The following is a 6,236-nucleotide window of genomic DNA, read 5'->3' on the forward strand; positions in this document are numbered from 1 at the left end:
CAAGCCCAGCTTCCCCAGCTATTTGTAGAAAATGGAGCAGAATCCATATATGAGAGATTTCCAGATCTATAAGATGTGCCTGTAGTATAATGATCGTTTTATTTTTTGAGGTGGGTGCAGCGAACTTTATTGATGGTATTCAAGAGAGTAGGGAGGGCTCCCTAGGCCCCTCCTGTTATTATGGGGGTCTGGGATGGAAATTGTGAGGGAGATGCTCAGTGTTGGGATAGGTATACCTCAGCAACCGAGGGCCTCTCTTTTGTTCTCAGTGTCCTTGCTGGGGTGGGTGGTCCAGGGTTTCTTACTCCTTGGAGGCCATGTAGGCCATGAGGTCCACCACCCTGTTGCTGTAGCCGTATTCATTGTCATACCAGGAAATGAGCTTGACAAAGTTATCATTGAGATCAATGCCAGCGCCGGCATCAAAGGTAGAAGAGTGGGAGTTGCTGTTGAAGTCGCAGGAGACAACCTGGTCCTCAGTGTAGCCCAAAATGCCCTTCAGTGGGCCCTCAGATGCCTGCTTCACCACCACCTTCTTGATGTTATCATACTTGGCAGGTTTCTCCAGGTGGCACGTCAGATCCACAACGAACACATTGGGGGTAGGAACACGGTAGGCCATGCTAGTGAGCTTCCCGTTCAGCTCTGGGATGATCTTGCCCACAGCCTTGGCAACATCAGTGGATGCAGGGATGATGTTCTGGGCAGCCCCACGACCATCACGCCACAGCTTTCCAGAGGGGCCATCCACAGTCTCCTGGGTGGCAGTGATGACATGGACCGTGGTCATGAGCCCTTCCACAATGTCAAAGTTGTCATGGATGACCTTGGCCAGGGGGGCTAAGCAGTTGGTGGTGCAGGATGCATTGCTGACAATCTTGAGTGAGTTGTCATATTCCTCGTGGTTCACACCCATCACAAACATGGGGGCATCGGCAGAAGGGGCGAAGATGATGACCCTTTTGGCTCCACCCTTCAAGTGGGCCCCAGCCTTCTCCATGGTGGTGAAGACACCAGTAGACTCCACGACATACTCAGCACTGGCCTCACCCCATTTGATGTTAGCGGGGTCTCACTTCCGGAAGATGGTGATGGGTTTCCCATTGATGACAAGCTTTCCATTCTCGGCCTTGACTGTGTCGTTGAATTTGCCGTGGGTGGAGTCATACTGAAACATGTAGACCATGTAGTTGAGGTCAATGAAGGGGTCGTTGATGGCAACAATCTCCACTTTGCCATGTGGAGAGCAGATGGCAGCCCTGGTGATCAGGCGCCCAATATGGCCAAATCCGTTCACACCTACCTTCACCATTTTGTCTACGGGAAGAGGCTGACACTGCACAAGAAGATGCGGCTGTCTCTGGAACAGGGGGGAGCAGAAAGCCATAATGTTCTTTAATAGTCTCTAGAGTTAGACACTGGATTCAACCGAATCACAAATAGCAAGTATATCTCTGTTGTTTGTAAGAAAAGTCCAGGGTGATGTAGAATGGAGACACTGAAAGTCAAAGTTAATGTGCAATTGGGAAAGGGAATTTGCAACATAGCTGAGACTATAATCTGAGACTGTTAGTTTTTTCTGCTCTTACCATGTGCTGAGTTACAGAGTCCTTCTGGTATATTTGGAAATAGTTCTGTGTTTCAAATTTAAAACGACCATAGCTTAGAACAGAATTCAGGTAAACAACCATCACTACCGAATAGGTGATAATTCAAGACTTGTTTTCTTTGTGATGTGACATATGAGATACTAAATGTTTTTATTTTAAATATTAGAGCATATGGTCTAATAGTTACAGAAAGCCTCTTTCAATGTGGTTCATAATATATCACTCTTTACCTTGGTTCAGCTAGGGACAACAGTGGAAAAACTTATTCCTGGTTTGTACTTCAAGTTGTTAGTCATTCACAACAGTGTATTAGAGTCACAGGATTAAGAAAAGTATATAATGTTATTATAACAAATGAGAAATAACCAAATATAAGAGCCCTGTTTTCATAATTAATAGTATTCAAAAATCCAAACTGCATTATATCTCCTTATTTTCCTATGAGAACTGGTGAAGATTGTTGACTATATTATGATATGATTTACATGTATTCAGGGACATAAACAGATTTCCTCCTAAAAAAAGACATTAATTAAACATAGTGGAGATATCTTAAATATTACAAACTGATTTATGATAAGTATTTTATGAGCCATTACAGAGACTATTGGCTTGTAAACAAAGGAAGTGGAAATTCATTAATTCCTATTTTATCGGCCAATCAAAATATTTTGGTCATTAAGAAATAAATTATAAATTCATAGGTGAAATATTAAAACCAATTTACATAAACATTGAATGAAGTAGTACATGGGACTATTTAAAATTTTGCTTTTGAACTTTTAATTTCATATATGTACATAAATGTCTATAACTTATTTCTCATATTAGTTTAGACATAGTTAATCCCAAATGATATATATTATTAAAATCAAATCATTTGGGAACAATCAACTGTCTAAAGTTTAGTGACTACTGAATTCTGGAGCTTTCTTGTATAGTTTTTTAAAATGACAAACAATGTATCAAATACATTATATTGTCTCCCATTCCATGGGTTGATTGATTTTTTCACTGTCCACACTGTTTTTAGATTGATGTAATCCCAATTGGTTATCTTTCCTACAGCAAACTGTGTTTGTTGTTACATTCAAAATTCATCTCACAAGCAACTTTTTTAGTAGTTTAAGTTTCATGTTTTACATTTGAATTTTAATTCTCCAAACGTTGATATGTATAGGTGGTAAAGAAACTGAATATTCTTGAATTCAGCTTGGATATTATTCGGCCCCATGAAAGGAAATTCCCCAATTTTTAGCAACATGAATGAAATTGAAGGTGATTGCATGATCTGAAATGTCAGTCATAGAAGGGGAAACACTGTGTGATCCCATTTACATGAGAACTCAGTAATTGCCAGATTTACAGGAGCAGAGACAAGAATAATGGTTTCCAGGGTAGAGAAAATGAAACGCTGCTGTTCATTTCAGTTTTCCTAGATAAGTAAAGTATAGAGACTTGTTCAACCCAGTGCATACAGTTTATCGTCCCGCATTGTGTACCTGAGAGCCCTTTAAACAATCCGGCACTTTATTATGCTCCTATCATACAGATAGACACAAAGGAAACCAGGGAGTGTTGCCGAGACCCTTGCTTCAGCTGTGGGGACAATGGCACTGATTCTGAATGTGTTCCAACTCAACATGAACTGTGCACCTGACAAAGGCAAAGCTCAGTGTATTTGAAGTCTACTTCAATAAAACTATTGTTAAAAGGAGATTGTTGGTAGAGCCAACTGCCTCATGGAAATCGTATCATCAGGCTTACATTGTTCGGTGTTTTAGAACTCCAATGAACTGGCTAAAATAGTCTAATGTTGCTGGCAGAGAGGATAAATAATGTTTATGTACTTATTTTATTTTTATACACTTTAACTAAAAATATAATTAACCTTTTCCCCTTCCATTTCTCTCTAGCCTGTCAAGGCCCCTCCCTCTAACTCCTCCAACCCTCCCCACCGACTCTCGCAGTAATAGCCTCTTTTTTTTATTATTGCTACATATAGAGAGATATGGATGTGTAAATATATGCATAGATATGGATGCATAAATATATAAATACAACCTGGTGACCCTGTTTTTCTTTTCTCATGTGTATACAGTTTCAGGACTTACATGTTTGTAATGGATAACCAGCTCAAGGACTCAACCTGGACAAAGGCTAATCTCCTTTTCCATGAAGACAGTGGTCTGTAAGTTTTTTTGGTTTTGGTTTTGTTTGTTTTTGCTTTTTTGGCTTGATTTTGTTTGTTTGTTTATTTTGTTTGTTTTAGGTGTGGGATCCTGTGAGATTTTTCTCCTCACACATTAGGGTATCTATTGATACTGCCATTATTTGGGTCTCCTTCATGCAGCCATGAGAGGTTGTGTCACAGCATACATGCTGGCATTCTGGGGCCCTCTTTTGTGATGTTTTCTGAGCCACAGAGGCCATTGTTATCACATACAGATTTCATTGGTATTTTTCTCCCCACTGTCTGTGGATCCCTGTATCATGTCCAGTTGTGGTTTTCCCTAATGGACTTCATTTGATGGAAATAAAAGATTCCTTGACAAAGGTAGTAGTTACACTTTTCTGTGGGAATACAGATAGGATTTAGAATGCAGCTGCTCTAAAAAGTGGCAGTAGAGATTTCCCTACTGTTGATTGCGCCTTAAGTCCAATTAGACAGCTATTGTTTGCCACAAGCATGTGAGTGCTACTAATTTATCTTTATGAATAGATCACCATGCTGGACATTGCTGTGGTTTGTGGCTGACATAGCTGGGATGGAGTGTTGATTTCTTCTCTCCCTTGACAGCTTGCAGAGTATTTTCTAGTACCATGAAATCTAGACTCCATGAAAGCAGCTTTCCAGTTAGATTCAGCTTGAATAATCTAAGTCCTATGTCCTAAATGTGCAGTGTCTCCAGCAATGAGAGCTTATCTTCAACCTCTGAGAGGCAGTCAGGGGCCAGATTTTATTCCCTTTGCAGTCTGCCCTCCAGCTGTTCCACATCCCATACCTCCTCCCAGTCCCCTGGTCTCCTCAAAGATGTATCCACCCCACCACGAACACCACCACCAGACCTCTAAACTCCCTGGGAATGCCAGTCTCTTGAGAGAGGTGCATCTTCTCTGACTGAACCCAGACCCAGCAGTCCTCTGTTGTATATGTGTTGGGGGCCTCCTATCAGCTGGTGTATGCTGCCTGGTTGGTGATCCAGTATCTGAGAGATCTTGGGGGCTCAGGTTAATTGAGACTGCTGCTTTTAAGTTACATTGGTTTTATCTACAGAATTGGACTTCTATTAATAATATACACAAATATATCAAAATTATATTGCAATCTAAACATCTCTCTGTTGCTATTTTCCAATTGAGAAAATGAAACTTCATTAAACTATCTCTGGACAGCATTTGTTTTGGGTAATGTTCACAGAAGAAATATTTGTGTTGTTCAGTAGTAGAGAATTAATATATAGTCCTTCCCACAGAGGAAGACACCTCCTGTTTTTAAATTAAAATAATGAAGCAGAAAGTTACTTGTAGATTCTAAAATCTTTAAAGTTTATATATGTTAAACTGACACAGTGGTAAGTTGAGATAAATATTTAAATAGCAATGGCATTGAAGAAGAAATAACTTATGGGCAGCAATTAAGAAGTAAATGAGATTGGAATAACAAAAAACTAGAATAGCAAAAACTATGCTCAACAATAAAAGAACTTCTGATGGAATCACCAACCCTGACCTCAAGCTGTACTACAGAGCAATTGTGAAAAAAAACTGCATGCTATTGGTAGAGTGACAGGCAGGTAGATCAATGGAATAGAATTGAAGACCCAGAAATGAACCGACACACCTATGGTCACTTGATCTTTGACAAGGGAGCAAAAACCATCCAGTGGAAAAGAACAGCATTTTCCACAAATGGTGCTGGCTCAACTGGCGGTTAACATGTAGAAGAATTCGAATTGATCCATTCTTATCTCCTTGTACAAAACTCAAGTCCAAGTGGATCAAGGACCTTCACATAAAACTAGATACACTGAAACTTATAGAGGAGAAAGTGGGGAAGAGCCCGGAAGATATGGGCACAGTGGAAAACTTCCTGAACAGAACAGCAATGACTTGTACTATAAAATCCAGAATCGACAAATGGGACCTCATAAAATTGTAAAGCTTCTGTAAGGCAAAGGACACTGTCAATAATGCAAAAAGGCAACCAACAGATTGGGAAAAGATATTTACCAATCCTAAATGCTATAGAGGGCTAATATCCAATACATACAAAGAACCCAAGAAGTTAGACTCCAGAGAACCAAATAATCCTATTAAAAACTGGGGTACAGAGTTAAACAAAGAACTCTCAACTGAGAAATACTGAATGGCTGAGAAGCACCTAAAAATATTCAATATCCTTAGTCATCAGGGAAATGCAAATCAAAACAACCCTAGACCACCTCACACCAGTCAGAATGGCTAAAGTCAAAACGTCAGGTGACAGCAGATGCTGGCGAGGATGTGGAGAAAGAGGAACACTCCTCCATTGCTGGTGGAATTGCAAGTTGATACAACCACTTTGGAAATCAGTTTGGCAGTTCCTCAGAAGATTGGACGTAGTACTACTTAAGGACTCAGCAA

General features: G+C 40.1%; 1 pseudogene; it reads right to left on the reverse strand.

Annotated features, from left to right (window-relative positions):
• Positions 1 to 232: 232 nt before the first annotated feature.
• On the reverse strand, positions 233 to 1,318 carry LOC110299760 (annotated as a pseudogene).
• Positions 1,319 to 6,236: the final 4,918 nt, after the last annotated feature.

This window comes from Mus caroli, chromosome 8 (assembly GCF_900094665.2).
Source record: "Mus caroli chromosome 8, CAROLI_EIJ_v1.1, whole genome shotgun sequence".
NCBI classification, from domain to species: Eukaryota; Metazoa; Chordata; class Mammalia; order Rodentia; family Muridae; genus Mus; species Mus caroli.